Raw genomic sequence first — 18557 nt, 5'->3', positions numbered from 1 at the left:
TGGTAACAATAAAGGCAAAGCTGAATCTACAGTTCAAGAATTTCGACCACCGACATGGCGTTCTTGGGAAACGATCTAGTTAGGTTATTGTCATAGATTGCATAACTTACATTTCTAATATCTTGAGTGTTATATGAATTTTGATGAATTATAAAACTCTTACCAGAGGCTGCATACCACTATTGGAAGAACTGTGATTGGGAAAGAAGAAGAGAGACTCAAATGATGTCAGACGGATGGACCCAAAGAAGAAAGATGCTAAGGAAACACAAAAATCTGCAATGAGATCTCTCAGGTCAGAGAAAGTTTTGAATTAAAACAAAAAAAATCAAAAATTATTCCATAAGAACTAGGCGTGTTATTGGAACAGAAAGAAACAATACGAAACGAGGTTTAGTGGAAAGAAAAACTTCTGTGATTGTCGGTGACAAGGCTTCCAAAGCAATTCCACGTTACATTTCCTCAGGAAGAAGATTTGTACAAGGACTATATGGTAAAACCCATCCTAAACTTGGTAAGTAATAATAATGATTATGGTAATGATAATAAACAGCAGCAGACATTCGAAAAAGAAAATTAAAATTTTATAGTTGTATCCATAGACTGCCAACAAGACTTTTCCACAAACTTTGAAAATGTATGGAACGACCGAAAAATAAGCACTGAGTTCAGAAAGTCAAAAAAGATCTTCAAAGAGCTCAGATAAAGTCATTGTAGTGTCTGGTGTCTATCGTATTCCTTGCAGTTGTGGCATGTCATATATTGGTCAGAGAATCAGGACTGTGGAAGACCGGTATATTGAACATAAGCGTCACACACGCTCACAACAGCCGAGCAAATCCGCTATTGCCTTGACACCAGTCATCCTATGGAATACAACAACACGGAGGTTCTGGCTTGCACGTCCAGCTATTGGGATAATGTCATTAAGGAAGCTGTTGAAATCAAACTGTCAAGCAATCTTATAAATAGAGATGGTGGACTTTGTCTAAATGCTGCTTGGAATCCGGCTCTGTCTCTCATCAAAAAACAGAGGGACAGAATTAGGGCTACCTCACCTGTTGATTAATAGTCACTATCGATATTTCTGATGTTGGTTATCTTTGTTTGTGTGCTGACTTTACGGTTACTTGTTCTGTGTGGTATCTTCCTTGTTTCTCCTCTGTGACCCGAGGTATTAAATTCCCTTGCACACTGCTTCCTCCCTGCAGTTGCGCCTTGAGAATGGCAGGGTATGCTCCTGCCGAAATATCGGCGGTGGTCGACGACGTCACCGGGCAGCAAACCCGTAAATTATTTGAACATTCAATTCGCCGGGAAAAGTTAAGGTCTCACGTTGTTCCTCTTTTGTTAAACACCTCCCACAGATTCTCTGTGTGTCCAAACTACTGTAACAAATACACTGTGCAAAAAAACTTTTTAGGATCCTTGTGTAAAAAAGGACACAACACAGAAGTTCGTGTGAGGCGGGTTAATGATATCACATGGCATCAGATTTCACAACTACTATGCGCAAGGCCATCATTGGCGTTTCACACAATGGCAAGGTCATCACACCCCCCTCTTATTGACATTTCACGCCCTCTTTTGACGCCTTTGCGATGGAGGTCAGAATCGCAACACAACGTTGGAAACATACGGTTTTCTTGTGGGTGGCGGAGGAAAACGTTTCAGACGCACCGCCTCTCAGAATCGACACGTAAAACCCTCAGGAGGTGGCGCAAAGAGCGTCAGTGAAACCACGAATTATCTTCGGGCGTTGATTCCCACAATTTTTGTGGTTGAAAACGACAGTCTGCAGTGCAGTGAGCAACAGGACGACGTTCTTGACAACGTTCGATTGCCGAACCCCCCCCCCCCCCCCACGATTCAACCCTACTCTAAGGACGTAGTAGGGCTACAACTTCATTGAACGTGATCTGACCCCTTTGGAGTGTAATACGACCGCAATTTTTGTGCTGGTATACATGGTAGAATCACTAGGGATCGTTCGGAACCATTCGACAAAAATGATCATCATCCAAGCGGCATAGGATATTTATGGTTTTTCAACCCTCCTGATTCGCGCCCTCTTGTGGCGTGATCACAGAGGAGTACAAAAATGGGATGTGCATCAATAAAACGGCAAGGGGTCGTTCTAAGACCCCCAATTTGGCGACATCCTCGCTGTCACCCACCTAACTTTGTTGAGCTCGTTAAAAAGGTACTTGCCAGAGTCTTAAACACCCATTCAGCGGAGCTGTTCCTCGCACCGGAGAGCAAGCAACCCCACCTTAGGGGTGTCAAATGGGTTGCCCAACCGGGAGTTTCTAGAGGGACCCCTTCCCGCTTTGTTCACGCACATGTCAGTGGTGCACCCCTTCCATGATCACGCCACAGGAGAGCTGAAAACCGTAAACACCCTATGCTGCTTTGGATGACTTTCAGAGTTCGTCGAATGGCTTTGAACGGTCCCTAGTGATTCCACCATGTATACCAGCGCAAAAATTGCAGTCGCACTAAATTCAAAAGGTGTCATATCACATGCAATGGGGGCTGCAACCCCACAGTGTCCTTAGTGCAGGGTCGAATCGTCTGGGGGAGGGGGGGGGGGGGGCGGAAGCGTTTTCAGTTGTCGAACGTTGTCAGGAACTTTGTTCTGTCGCTCATCGCACTGGGATATTTCGTTCTCGACCGCGAAGTGTGTGGGAAAGAAGGTCCCATGGGAGAGGGTGTTTCCATTGCTGTCCTTTATGCCACCTCGTGAAGCTTTTCCGTGTCCATTCTGTCTGAAACGTTTTCCTCGGGCACACACAAGAAAATAGCGTGATTTCAACGCCGTGTGTCGCAGTTCTGACACCCATCGCAGAGGGTGACATGGCTTTGGGCATAATTGTGGTGAAATTTGGTGCCAATGTGACATCATTAACCCACCTTACACCTCAAATGAGCTTCTGAGCTATGACCCCCCCTTTTTTTTTTTAATTTGTGGACACAATGGTGTCTTGAGCCGTCGTCGAGCTCGAGGATGACGTCACAGAGCGCCCTGCTTTTGCACCATTACAGAGGTAGGTTGCAGACACCTTTGAGACAAATTTCAAACTTATGCGTCGTAATGGGAAACAATTACGGGGTTTCGAAAAGCTGTGTATGACTGTAATGCTTCTGAGATCTCTTGTGTCCGCTTTAAGCAGGAGAAACATGAGACATTTGTTTGCTGTACATACCTACCGGTCAAACAACAGAGGAACTTCCCTAAATCTCCTCCGAACGGTAATAGTGTACAGTCAAACACAAGCGGATTGTTTGCATCATGTCAGCTGCCGAAAGTCAGTAGTTCTTTTTAAGCTTCTAAACGAAGAGTGATGTATAATGTGATTTTCTGTTGCGTAGATAATAATCTTTTAGGCTTTAAACCGTATTCTCTGTGACTTAAGACTGAATTTCCATATATTTCACATTAAGCATTGCCGCCGCAGCGTACGATTTTCCGTATTCGCAAATTACTGCCGAATCCTCAGTAGCTGGTGTCACAGGTTTTTACCCGCGCTGGCCGTAGCAGCTAAAATACCAACTGATTTATAAGGCAAATTTGGTAACATTAGGAACTATTTCTGAGGCTTTAAACAAAACCCAAAAACGGCTGCAAGTATTCTGAAGAGAGCTACATTTATTTCCAAATAATATGCAGTAAACATCAAAGATGCGTCAAAGACGTCTGTCAAGGGAAGCTCCCATAACAAAATTATATAGTCACACCTAGGGTAATGTTTCGCGTATGCGTAAAATGCTAATTCGGATTCCACCTGTAACTAAAGGTTTCCCGCGTTAACTGAATATGTAAGCCAGTTCTCAGAACGGATAGCGCGAAGGGCACACCATGCTTGCGTAAACTCTGCGATGTTCAAACAGCTTCGGACCAACGACTGATTTACGTAATGTTTTTTCTTCAGTATCTGCAGTAGACAAAAAACGATAAAAAAGAAAAATCTGAAAACTAAAAGGTCGCATATCTACAGAAGCAATATTTTGGAAATGTTATACTATAAAGAAAATTACCTCTGGGAAACCCAAAAATTAACATTCTGAAAAAGTACAGCAGAGGGTAAGTATTGTAATTCGCTACGTGCTCGGTCAGCTGACAGCAATGTTTATATGGTACATGCCATATCAGTGTTAGTTTACGGTAGGGGCGGGGGGTGAGTCCGAAGTATTTTCGTCCCTTAGTTAACCGTGAAAGGTGTTACGCACTCCATAGCCGAATTCTACAATAGAACTTGTAGACAGATACTTCAGAGAACAGTTGGATAACAGCTTAATATTACAGCGGGAAGCAGATTCTGAGCTACTATGGAGGCTGTTCTACACTTTATTTTACGAAAGAAAGTAATCTGGTACTGACTGTTCATATTAATCAGCATTGAGAAAATCTAAAAGTATTAATTAATTAATTAATTACATATGAACTGTACCCACTCTAATTTCTATATATGATGCTTTGAGGACTATGACCCATATTTATACCAGATCCTTGCAACAAAATACCCTGTTTTTCTTATTATAGGGGCAGCTAAATTACAAAAAATGCCAACGCAGTACAGATGGATATGACAGCTGAGGCAAATGTTTTCATCATCTACAATCGTAAATTAGCTACACCATCAATTACTATAACAAATTAAAGACAGAAATATTTAGTAATATGTTCTTCCACGATCCGGTCTCAGGGTGGTGTATAACGATTATGTATTTGTGATTAAAGAGTACTGCTTTGGATTTGAAATCAGTGGCAATAACCATATTGAAATAAACATTTTATATTCTTCACACGCTCCACACGTGAATGGAACAGGAAGAAATCCTAATAGCTGGTACAACGGGACGTACTGTGTGCCATGCACCTCACGGTGGTCTGCAGAGTGTATATGTTTTATAACAGAAAGAATTTCCGAGGTAATCTTATAAGTCTTCTTATAAGTCTAACTAACGTAAGTAACGTGCAATAATCGTCCATTTAAAATTGCCATCATTATTAACCACACAATCAGGAATAAGCAAATGAAGTTAAAATATAGGGCTCAGCCGGGATTTGAACCCGGGACCTCCTGCACCCAAAGCAGGAATCATACCCCTAGACCACTGAGCCACTCGAAGTTTACTCCGGCATATATACATGACATATGAAGTTGGATTTCGGTTGCTTTATTATTTTTGTTTCTTTTTTGTCTTCTTAATTCATTAGCTCTAACGTATATGTATACATCTGCGGACGGAAGCACGTCAAATCTTTATTGTTAGTTGCGCACCTCTGAGTCTTGTGCATCTAAAAACTTCCATGCATTTGACACCTTAAAATAGTACCAAGTCGCCGGATGCAGAAGACAAAAATAACTGAAAATGTTTCAACGGCCCGGTCATGCAGTTTGCGTTACACCTGTCGTTTTAGGATAGGAAGTGTCTGCACAGGATACGTCTCTGCTTAGTTTTCTTCATCAAAAACACAAAAATGCTTGTTGAAGCTATTCGGAACACCACCTCCTTACCGATAAGGAAAAAAAATTAGGTGTCATAAAGACTCTTTGTTTCTAATAGTGAGGCATACATTCAGAATTCTACGTTCTTTTTTTTGGTTATTGTTCTCATTTTTTTCGATTTGTTCGTTGCATTTGTTCGGTGCGGATGTCCCATGATACCCGTTCAAGTTCAGTGTTGATCTGTTAACTCAGCCTTTTTTTTTTTTCTATTACAGAGGGCAACTAATCCTCTAACAGAACACGCTGAGCTACCGTGCCAGCACGATCCGTAGACCCAGTGGCATTTCTTCGCAGAAGATAGCAGACTTCTATACGGTTTGTTCTGCAGTCTCTCCCTTGAGAGGGGCAGAACAGACACATGGGGAACCTACTGCACGTTGGTGCCTTAACGTAGTTTCAGGTTATTTGTTTTGTTTCTATTTATCTGAGATGGATGGAATTGTTTTTGTAAGTAGATGGGCATTCTATTTCGTAAAGGGTGAATGGCCTTTCACAGAATGATGCACATATTTTAAAACTTAAGAGGTTTTTGTACTCAAATAAATGTTATATATAATTATAAACTATATAAAAAAGATAATCCAACGGCAATAGAAACTTTTTTTAAACCTCATTAAGGAACAAGCTAGCAGGATGTTTGTAGTGCTGACAACATAGATGTCGAACACAATGCTTTCCGTAACAAATTTCTCATGCTCTTTGAAAGATCCTTCCTTAGGACATTCAAAATAGGGTACTAGCAGTAAAAGGCAGCCTGACTAGAAGGATAAGAGTATCATGTAGAACAAATTGGGAATTATATCAAAATGTCAGAAGTAGTCACACTCGAACAACAGTAGCACATTACAAACAGTACCGTAAGGTGCTTAACAATGTTACTAGGAAGGCAAATAGTGTTTGGTACGCAAAAGAATATTTAATTCGCATGATAAAATTAAAACCATATGGTCAGTCGTGAAGGAAGTGTGTTGTCAGCAGTGTAAGGTCAAGGATATAAAGTCAGCATATGGTGAAAATGTTTCTTTTACTGATAAGTCGGATATATGTACTGAACCTAGCCAGTGAATTAAATAAAAATTTAGTTTCTACAGGGAATCGTATAAGTATCTTGGAAAATGGCTTACCGAGACTGATATAAGAAATACTCCTCCTTGATACTGACAAGGGGGAGACTGAGTCAACAATTAAATCACTGAAGACTAAGGACACTCATGGATATTGTGGAGTATTTTAGTTGAATACTTACGTACTGTGCTGGGTATGTTAGCCCAGTACTTAGCAATATTTGTAATTTTTCCTATAGGAATAGTCAGTTTCCTGAACGATTAAAGTACTCAGTAGTAAAACGTCTTTATAAAAAGGGAGAAAGGGATATGTAGACAACTTAGTTCTATTTCTATGCCATCACTGTTTGATGAAGTTATTCAGAAGGCTGTGTATGTAAGGATAATTGATCATTTCATTTCACACAATTTGCTGTCAAATGTACAGTTTGGTTTTAGAAGTGGTTTTAACAACTGAAAATGCTATATTCGCCTTTTTCTGCGAGGTACTGGATGGATTAAGCAAAAGGTTTTGAACGCAAGGCATCATTTTATTAAGGCCTTTGATTGTGTTGATCACAAAATATTGCTCCAGAAATTGGACCATGATAGAATACGTGACATAGTTCACAATTGATTCACCTCTTACTTTAAGAACAGGCAGCAAAAAGGTTGTTCTCCACAGTATTGGGAATGGCTATGTAGCACGGTATTCCTGTGTGTGTGTGTGTGTGTGTGTGTGTGTGTGTGCGTGTGTGTGCGTGTGTGTGTGTGTGTGTGTGTGCGTGCGCGCGCGCGCAAAACATAAGTTCACGGCTCCTAGAAAATAAACTAAATCACAGTATGACTCAGTTTTAACAATTTCTAACACACAGTTCAACTAAACCTGACGTTCTAATTACACAGAATGGATATATAATCAGTGAGACTGAACAGTTTAAATTTCTATGTGTTCAGGTTGATAGTAAACTGTCATGGAAAAACCCATGTTCAGAATCTCGTTCAAAGACTTAATGCTACCATTTTTACTTTAAGAATAACATTTGAAGTAAGTGATAGTTCGACACAAAAAGCGTCTACTTCGCTTATTTTCATTCCCTAATGACGTATGGTATTATATTTTGGGGTAACTCTTCTCATTCTCAGAGAGTATTTTTGGCCCAGAAACGGGCGGTTCGTGCAATAACTGGCGTTAAGTTCGCGAAGCTTTTGTCGACCCTTGTTTATTAGTCTGGGTATTCTGACATTGGCCTCTCGATATATACATTCTTTAATGTCGTTTCTTGTTATCAATATCACCTTGTTCCCAAGAACTAGCAGCTTTCACTCACTTAATACTAGGCAGAAATCCAGTCTGCATTTGGATCGCACTTCCTCGACTCAGGTGCAGAAAGATGTGCAGTATACTGCTGCGTCCATTTTCAGTAAGCTACCACAAGAATTAAAGCAGTAATCCATGCGCTTTCAAACTGACTAGTTTCCTCTTGGGGCACTCCTCCTACTCTGTCGACGAGTTCCTTGAAAAATTAAACTAATTCCTATGTTACTTTGTTGATTGCGTTCATATAAACTTATAGCTTGTCTTTTTAGGATTCATAAACATTTTATTTTATCTATTAGAACGTTTCTGTTGTAATTTCATGTACTGACACGTTTCATGACCTTGGTGATTTGCTCCTCAATTTGGTCCTGCGGAACTAGACGTGTAAAGTAAAAATAAAAAAATAAAAATAAAAAAGAATGTAACAGGTGGGATTTTTTTTTTTTTTTTTTTTGGCGGAGGGCGGAGGGTGGCGAGCACCACCACCAACAACAACAACACAACACCTTACAGCCAGGTGAATGTCGGGTTCGATACGCAGGGCGTATCTACGCCGACACTATGTAGGTAGGACAAGTATTGCACTTGCACAGTATACCTACGAAGCAATATGAGGCCTAAAGGAAGTCGTATTGAGTACGTCACTGCCTTGTTTCTACCTGAGAAACATGTGAATACCGAGCGACGTGTCATTATTTTGAACACACATGAAATTTTCAGAGGCAAACATCATTTCAATTGCTATGAAAAAAAAAAAACATTGGAACCAACGAAGAACTGAACGTTGGATATCTGAAATCTAATGCTACACTTCACTCGCATTTTTTCCCAATCTGAATATTTTTTCATTCGGTTCTTCTTAATTGCAATAGAAAAAAAAAGAAAGAAATACGAGTCTAAAGGGTTTCATTAAGAGAAAATTAAGAATACAGTTTGGAGGGTTTCATTAAGAGAATTGGAAAAATACTGATGCAATTATAGAAATTGTACAAAATGAATGCTGTTCAAAGTGTAATGCGAAACAGAGATGATGACAGGTACTGTAACCCAAATGTGAGCTGCCAGCTACTGCTGATTTATCGCTTTTGTCTATATATATATAAGAGAGAGAAAGAGATACCCTGAAGATTCTAGAGCTTCGTGCAATACGGAGGATACGTTTGCTTAGTCATGATTTACACGATCAGATAAACGTCTGGCCCCATATTTTCATTGTTTACACTACATAAGACAATTACTGCCCATTTCAGAAATAACGACTTGGAACGCTATGTTCAACAATTTGCACGGTGAGGAAGTAATTACCGTCTAGTTATCTGTATTCTCATTGTCCACCTGGCGCCACAGACCTTAATTCGAGTTTCAGCGGACTTCAATCATATCGACTACACTGAAGCAGCTCATGTTCGCCGCCCGATTGCTCTTGGCCAGATCCATGAACCCTAATCGTGTAGCTTAGTGCTCTGTATAAACTATGAGTCTGGAAGCCAATGGTGCTGTTTTTCGCGCCTAGTAACATGATGTACCTTAATGAAGAATGAATTACATTGTGGACTATCAGCGCACTTATTAAAGTTTGGTTACAACATTCCTGTTAGGTACAATGCCCAGTGCCGCCGTGGATTTTTCCTTGGTGGAAGATGTGAAACGGGCTCTTCACAGCCTCGTGATGCCAATTTAGGAGGTACATGTAGCTGGGTCTTCAAATGACAGACACTAACTTCTCAGCTATGGAGGCGGACCAGTAATAACATACACTCCTGGAAATGGAAAAAAGAACACATTGACACCGGTGTGTCAGACCCACCATACTTGCTCCGGACACTGCGAGAGGGCTGTACAAGCAATGATCACACGCACGGCACAGCGGACACACCAGGAACCGCGGTGTTGGCCGTCGAATGGCGCTAGCTGCGCAGCATTTGTGCACCGCCGCCGTCAGTGTCAGACAGCGTGGACGTGAACCGTAAGTGCAGTTGACGGACTTTGAGCGAGGGCGTATAGTGGGCATGCGGGAGGCCGGGTGGACGTACCGCCGAATTGCTCAACTCGTGGGGTGTGAGGTCTCCACAGTACATCGATGTTGTCGCCAGTGGTCGGCGGAAGGTGCACGTGCCCGTCGACCTGGGACCGGACCGCAGCGACGCACGGATGCACGCCAAGACCGTAGGATCCCACGCAGTGCCGTAGGGGACCGCACCGCCACTTCCCAGCAAATTAGGGACACTGTTGCTCCTGGGGTATCGGCGAGGACCATTCGCAACCGTCTCCATGAAGCTGGCCTACGGTCCCGCACACCGTTAGGCCGTCTTCCGCTCACGCCCCAACATCGTGCAGCCCGCCTCCAGTGGTGTCGCGACAGGCGTGAATGGAGGGACGAATGGAGACGTGTCGTCTTCAGCGATGAGAGTCGCTTCTGCCTTGGTGCCAATGATGGTCGTATGCGTGTTTGGCGCCGTGCAGGTGAGCGCCACAATCAGGACTGCATACGACCGAGGCACACAGGGCCAACACCCGGCATCATGGTGTGGGGAGCGATCTCCTACACTGGCCGTACACCACTGGTGATCGTCGAGGGGACACTGAATAGTGCACGGTACATCCAAACCGTCATCGAACCCATCGTTCTACCATTCCTAGACCGGCAAGGGAACTTGCTGTTCCAACAGGACAATGCACGTCCGCATGAATCCCGTGCCACCCAACGTGCTCTAGAAGGTGTAAGTCAACTACCCTGGCCAGCAAGATCTCCGGATCTGTCCCCCATTGAGCATGTTTGGGACTGGATGAAGCGTCGTCTCACGCGGTCTGCACGTCCAGCACGAACGCTGGTCCAACTGAGGCGCCAGGTGGAAATGGCATGGCAAGCCGTTCCACAGGACTACATCCAGCATCTCTACGATCGTCTCCATGGGAGAATAGCAGCCTGCATTGCTGCGAAAGGTGAATATACACTGTACTAGTGCCGACATTGTGCATGCTCTGTGGCCTGTGTCTATGTGCCTGTGGTTCTGTCAGTGTGATCATGTGATGTATCTGACCCCAGGAATGTGTCAATAAAGTTTCCCCTTCCTGGGACAATGAATTCACGGTGTTCTTATTTCAATTTCCAGGAGTATAGGTCCCAGAAAATGTTCTTATTGTATACAGCCAAACAGTTTGTTCCATAATTAGGACGGTTTGGTGTTCGAGTAGTTATGGCTCTTTGCGTGAAGATACATACACTGACGTGACAAAAGCCACGGGATAGCGATATGCACATGTACAAATGGTGGTAGTGTCGCGTACACAAGGTATAAAAGGGCACTGCTTTGGTGGAACTGTAGTTTCTTCTCAGGTGATTTATGTGAAACTGTTTCCGACGTAATTATGGCCGCAATATGGAAATTAAGACTTTGAATGCAGAATGGTAGTTGCAACTAGACGTATGAAACATTCCATTTCGGAAATCTTTGCGGAATTCAATATTCCGAGATCCAGTGTCAAGTGTGTACCGTGAATGCCGATTTTCATGCCTTACCTTTCGCCATGGACAGCGTAGTCTGATGGCCTTCACTTAACGACCGTGAGCAGCGGCGTTTGCGTTGAGTTGTCAGTCCTAATAGACCAAGCAACACTGCATGAAATAACCGCAGAAACCAGTGTGGGGCGTACGACGAACATATCCGTTAGGACAGTGCGGCGAAATTTGGTGTTAATGTGCTGTGGTAGCAAACGACCGACGCGAGTGCCTTTGCTAACAGCGCGACATCGCCTGCAGCGTCTCTCCCGGATTCGTAACCATGTCGGTTGGACCCTAGACGACTGGATAACCATAAACTGCTCAGGTGAGTCTCGATTTCAGCTCGTAAGAGCTGGCGGTCGGGTTCGAGGGTGGCACAAACCCCACGAAGCCATGGATTCCAGTTGCCAACAAGGCACTGTACAGGCTGGTGGTGGCTCCATAACGGTGTGGTCACTGTTTACAGGCAATGGGCTGGGTTCTCTGGTCCGAGTGAACCGATCATTTAGTGGAAATGTATATGTTCGGCTGCTTGGAGACCATTTGCAGCCGTTCATGGACTTCATGACAATTATGGAATTTTTACAGATGACAATGCGCCGTGTCACAGGACCACAATTGTTCACGGTTGGTTTGAAGAACATTCTGGACAATGCGAGCGAATAATTTGGCCACACAGATTGACCGACATGAACCCCTCGAACATTTGTGGGACATAATCAACTTCTGCAAGGGACTTCCAACGACTTGTTGAGTCCATGCCACGTCGAATTGCTGCAATTCGCCGGGCAAAAGGAGGTCTAACACGATATTTGGAAGTATCCCATGACTTCAGTGTATAAGGAAATATTTCGCCTGGCACATCAGTCATGCGCTTGGTGTGTAAGTGTGCTCAAGAAGCACGTGACATTTCGTTACCGCAGATAGCGATGACGCTGGAAGGCGAGGCGGCGTCCATGAAACATTCATGGGGCCGCTTGATTGCTGACGGAGTCGCCTAACTCGTGGTCTGTTTCCACGAAGTAGTGAGTGAGATTGCCGCATTATTATTTTGATAGAGGTGACATAAATTTTCGTGTGGCAATGTTGTATCAAAGCGATAACTTACGGAAGCCACGCTGGGCACTATGCTTATTTTAGTAGATGTACGATGGTGGGGTTGAAGGAGTGCTGGCCGATATCGGCAGACAGTGTCGAGCAGTTTAAACAGTTTTCAGCGACCACAGTGCGGATTGACGTGAAAAAATTGGATGTAGATAACAGAAGATAGCCATTGAAACGCTCATCAGTTTACTTAGAGGTATCAGCACATGTTAACGAATGTGTCATTTATGAAGCGTTTTCCAGAACTTTATGGTGAAATTTGCATAGGTGATAAATTTATATCCTTCAGATTATAGCAACAACTTAAGTTCACAGCAGCTGTTGATCGTGAGGTCTGCCAGTCTCAATAATCTCGTTGCAGCATAACCTACCGACAAACTCTAGGTCCCAAATCACTTGACCCTGGACACAGGTGGTGTTGCTGTTCCACCAGTGCTATCTACTAAGGCTCCTTCAAAACATGCAGTTCACAAACCAGTTGAAGGATACCTTTGGATCAATTTCATTGCACACTAACCAATGCCGTTTCACCAAATTGTACCGTCTCTCTTCTGTTGAGAACATTCTTGGGAACAACGCGTTTTCCGTCATCCCCAGACGCACATCCGTCATCCCCAGAAACAAAGGTCTTCAAATTGCGATGCTATTCTAACGGATCTTTTCTCTGTACTTTCATTCCGCTGATGGTTGTGTGGTCAGTATGGACAAATGCTAAAATAAATAAATAAAATATATACGTTCGGCTTTCCATCATTACTTGATGCTGCACCATGTATGTCTGTAAAATCGTGGGACGAGTGATGCTCCGTCTTCGACTAACAGAAACCGTAACCATTGGTAGACTCCACCACGGACACGTCACAGCCGATTTTAAATTATTTTTAAAGTAGCGCCATCAACATCAATGCCTCAGGGAGCTGTCTGTCTTGAAACAAACAGTTTACAGTGGTCCTCACACGTAAGTCATTCATTTCCGACCATTTGTTTATTATGTGAAAATGGTTATGGCTTGGCCCTGAGCACTATGCGACTTAACTTCTGAGGTCATCAGTCGCCTAGAACTTAGAACTAATTAAACCTAACTAACCTAAGGACATCACACACATCCATGCCCGAGGCAGGATTCGAACCTGCGACCGGAGCGGTCGCTCGGTTCCAGACTGTAGCGCCTAGAACCGCACGGCCACTCCGGCCGGCGAAAATGGTTAGTTTAGGATCCACCACTGTCTGCAGAACTTTGATCCCTGTAATTATAGAATACGGAAACAAATGAAATGACAGCTCTTGCTGTGAAAGGCGGAGTAAATTTAGGAACAAACACTGAAGAAGAAAAGAAAATGACGTTACCGCTAGTAAAGAAACAAGAGTCACAAAGGGCCAAACTGAAAGTAAGACGGCACTCAACCTATTCTCGTTTTTTGCTAAGATGGTTGATGGGGTTCAAGTCAGAGCTGTAAGTAGGTCTGTCCAGCAGATCCACTTGACGTTCTACGTTGCAGTGGTCTTTGCTTTGTGGATAAAAGCGTCAGCATACTAGTGAATATATTGGGGCTTACGCTGGTTTATGTATATGGGTGTATGTTTTACTTTTTTCTTTCTATTTTTTATCCATTCATTCCCCTAAGCAGTTGACGGCAAAGGTTAAAATACAGAATGCCCGCAGCAATCAAACCTGTGAAGCTTGAACATTAATTTTTTTCTATTTGTAAAAATTCCTATCGGATATTTCATCGATCTTGTAATCTCTGTATTTTTCTGTCCATGATAGAGAGAGGACGTGGATTTCTATTTAGTACACTAATAACGTGAAATATATAAATTCTGATGGTACGAAGTCAATGCCACTTGTTATTCCTTATTTCAACTGATCTATCTACCTATCTGCGTTACCGGTACCTGTAATACCTCGGAGACGCAAGAAATTTATTATATGTTACATATTTATCGTGTATACGAAAATCACAAGCCTGGCTGTCTGAAGTGTGCGTCGCAGTGCGTAAATTAGCTGAGACAAACGATCGCGAGCGAACTCACTGTTGCGCCTTTTGTGCGGCGCTAGCAAATTTCCACGGTAACTATTCTTAAAATTATTAATTAATCAGCAGATGCAGAAAAGGTTGAATTCCAGACTGCTACCACAGAGTCGTTGTTACAATGCTGTATAATTTTTGTTCATTAACATAATTGTCTACTTTACCATCGGCATAAATTAATGACCAGAAATAACAAAGGCAGACAATTAGTCTATCTGGAGATAGACTTTCATTGTTCTCACATGCATTCAAGTGTATACCTTTTGACAGGTGTCAACCACGTTTACACGCGCTCTCTTTCACATCATGTACCGTGACTCATCAATCCGTAAAATTATCCTCTATTGTTCGCCAGCCGATCCTAGGATTTTTCCTGTTACTATTCGCTTCTTTCACCTTTGACAATGATTTGAGTGTATGAAAGAACTATAGGTTCCCTGGCTAGATAAGATAGTTCAGTGGTCGGAGAAAGACAATGGCGTACCATCTCCACAACAGGGTCATTCCTAGTGCAGCATTGCGATGTTCAAAACCAACCTTCGGGTTGAGGACGAGGTTACTACTTCGAGTACGTAGTAGTGCTCCCTAGTCCGAGAAGTGTTGTTTACACATCACTAAGCGACTCCCGATGACAGAAACAGGTCAGTCTGCTTCAGACATGAGACTGCATGCTAACAAGCCTCTGAGGCTTATTGCATTTGTTTGCTGAGCATTTTATTTGCGTATTTACGTTGTGTTGTACGTTAGCTGTACCATAATAATAAACAAGCCTTACCTATAACTGTGTACAACATTTATATTTTCCGTATTCCTATAAAACTAATATTTGATTAATGTAAAGCTAACAGTGAGTCTCAAGTAGGAATTTTCAACCTACAGTCTGTAACTATCAGACAACTCTATGGGAGAGGTGGGTTAAGGAAAGCCCTGAGCATTTTTATCATTCGTCGTCATCAGATGGCTGTGTTCCAGTACACGTCCTATTAAGATGCGCCTAACGGTATGAAGTAGCGAACAACTTCCTCCTTACGTGTTTTCTGAGTGTCCCAACACACAGTGACATTACAGAATGGCCGCTGAACTACAGTAACACACTGAAGTACAGTAGAGGAGCGTCTCTCTTCCTGAGACCGTTATGTATCTTGAAGACTGCGAAGCCTTAGTGTCAGCAGCTTATGTCGTACACCATAAATAAACCAGTAGGAATGTTCCAGTGACAGTTTCAATAATTTTCGTTCAATATCAGAATGATAATAAGCAATGTAGACAAGTGTAATGTACTGCGAATACACAGAAAGATAGATCCTTTATCATTTAGCTACAAAATAGCAGGTCAATGTTTCTGGCAGCCTTGGTCAGTTAAGATTGTCACAGTTACATTTACGTTAAGAGCGTTGCATACACATAGGGCATTACCTCATTACGATCCCTTTGTTTGCGTATGCGATCAGTATCTTACTGGATTCAGCTAGAAATCTGATGCAGTGAACCGTGTAGAAGGTGAATGACGATATATCAGTGGCCACATAACCTACGAAACATTCAACGTAGTTAGCCAGATGTATTTCTTAAAAATAAAGGGTATTAACGGTAAAAAGTGAAATTTTCGATGTTTAATTCCGGTTTTATTAAAAATTATTGATTTGAAACGAGAAACAGAGGGATGTTGCAGTAAAAGTAAAAAAAAAAAAAACACACAGTTTTACCATATAACGCTAGCTAACGTAATTTCCTCAAGAAATGATAGATAAACTCCAGCGGAAGACTCTGCAGGAGAGACGCTCATTAGCTCGGTACGGGCTTTTGTCAAAGTTTCGAGAACATACCTTCACCGAAGAGTCAAGCAGTATATTGCTCCCTCCTACGTATATCTCGCGAAGAGACCATGAGGATAAAATCAGAGAGATTACAGCCCACACAGAGGCATACCGACAATCCTTCTTTCCACGAACAATACGACACTGGAATAGAAGGGAGAACCGATAGAGGTACTCAAGGTACCCTCCGCCACACACCGTCAGGTGGCTTGCGGAGTATGGATGTAGATGTAGATGTAGATGTTCTTGAGCACTGACTATAGTGAATGAGATCAGTGAATGGTAGCGAAGCAAGTTGATATTCTCACTTTCATTTTAAAGAGTCGTTTCGGTCACTAGCTGCTGTAAAGGGAACTAAAACTAAATTAAACTGCGAACAGGCCATGAAGGCCCAACGGTACCTACCGGCCGCCGTGTCATCCTCAGCCCACAGGCGTCACTGGATGCAGATATGGAGAGGTAAGAGGTCAACACACCGCCCTCCCGACCGTTTGTCAGTTAACGAGACCGGAGCCCCTACTTCTCAATCAAGTAGCTGAGTGCACTCCGGTTGTCAACAGCGCTCGGCAGACCGGATGGTCACCCATCCAAGTGCTAGCCCAGACCAACAGCGCTTAACTTCGGTGACCTGACGGGAACCGGTGTTACCACGGCGCGAGGCCGTTGGCTGCTGTAAAGAGAACCGAATCCAAAACGTACTTGCACATGGACGTGGAATCGCTGCCTGTGCGGAAATCATGACCAGTGCCAAAACGCCACAGCACTGCTATATACTAGTCTCTTGGGTTATTAATTACACTATGGAGCATGAGGCTACAAGCACGGCCGAAGGCGACGGAACTATATCAAGATAGTGGAGTTTTCGACGTTAAATAACTTTTTCTTGGCAGTTTTCAGGCTGTGAAAAAGTAAATTACGTACCGCACCAGTAATTTATAACGAAATTGGCTATTTCTTACTTTTCGTAAATGTAAAACTAACATTTTTAACTATGGGGCACTTCAAGTAGCTTACTAATAGACCAGTGACTATTCGTGAAGTAAATACTTATCTGTGTAAGCAATGAAATAGTCATCACCAGTTTCTCATGATCTCAGTACTGTGCAATTATTTCGCGCTCGAAATTGAACTTCAAAGAGGACTGCAATTTTCACACAGTTCAGTTTGTTGCGTATTCCATTTATCATACGTGTGTCAATTCATTAAGATGTGGAACATATCAGTAAATTACAAAAATATATCAGATGCATTTTTCCAGTTCTTCTTAAGGCTAGAGGTTGGATGTATATATAGTTGTTCTTAAGAATATTTATACTAAACAGTATGATTTTAGTGTACAAAACAGTACATAGTGTCATATGTTATTTATTATTCCATGTTGTAGGTGGATTTGTCAACCAGATAAAATTTTAATTTTTTAAAGTATTTTTTTGTTACGCATTTCATACCACAGGACAAAAAGTAAAACTTTTTTTTATGGCCCAGTTTCACCCATTTCTGTGCCATGCAGTTAATTTTCGTAGCAGTAAACAACACTCTATTGGGAACGAAACTACGAGTTTACCTCACTCTTTGCTGGAAATGTAGTTGACTTGTTTCTACATACCATTCTCCCTCTCTAGCCTATTTGTAAGACACAGTCCTTTTAGCTCCACAGAAATTATCCGTGCGTGGCAGTGCACAAAGCCATCGTTGGAGGCAATTATTGCTCGCGTAAACTTGTTGCCTTCCAGACGCAAGCGGAATCCCCGAAGCGGTGCCGATGCCGCACCTAACGGTTTACGGAGACAAGACACGAGCAAGAACCGCATTGGTACTGTGTTAGCTAGAAGTGGGGGAAGTAGAAACCACATCGTTGCGAAGTTCCAGTTCATTACAGCGCTGAAGTCTGGCGCAAGTAAATCTGAACTGCCTCGCTGGGTCTGGGTCATTGCCTTCCTTTGCCCTCCTAGTGAGGAAGCCAACCATGAAGTCCAAAAAACTATACATTCAGCTTCATAAAACGCACACCTAAATCTGAATGTCTCCTCAACTTCCTGAATCACATTAATATCATAGCGGCAAAAACTAGTTATTTGATGTGTGAGCTAGTTAGTAGAGCAGTGGTTCTCAATCTTTCTGAGACTATTACCCCTGAGTGCGATGAGATATTAGCTGGTACCATCACCCCCGCCCCTCACCATCACTAACATTAGCGCATAACTAAACATTATAAAGAAAACGA

The 18557-nt window shown here is 42.7% G+C and overlaps 1 protein-coding gene and 1 non-coding gene across 2 annotated transcripts in view; both read right to left on the bottom strand.

Moving 5' to 3' along the window:
- Positions 1-18557, bottom strand: part of LOC126090494 (uncharacterized) — a 687867-nt gene that overhangs the window by 203982 nt on the left and 465328 nt on the right. The window lies entirely within an intron of this gene.
- Positions 5054-5125, bottom strand: Trnap-ugg (transfer RNA proline (anticodon UGG)). Its single transcript has one exon. It is a non-coding gene; the product is annotated as a tRNA-Pro (tRNA).

Source organism: Schistocerca cancellata, chromosome 1 (genome assembly GCF_023864275.1).
Source record: "Schistocerca cancellata isolate TAMUIC-IGC-003103 chromosome 1, iqSchCanc2.1, whole genome shotgun sequence".
Taxonomy (NCBI): domain Eukaryota; kingdom Metazoa; phylum Arthropoda; class Insecta; order Orthoptera; family Acrididae; genus Schistocerca; species Schistocerca cancellata.
Note: the sequence above shows the minus strand (reverse complement) of the source record. Positions and strands in the feature narration are given on the sequence as shown.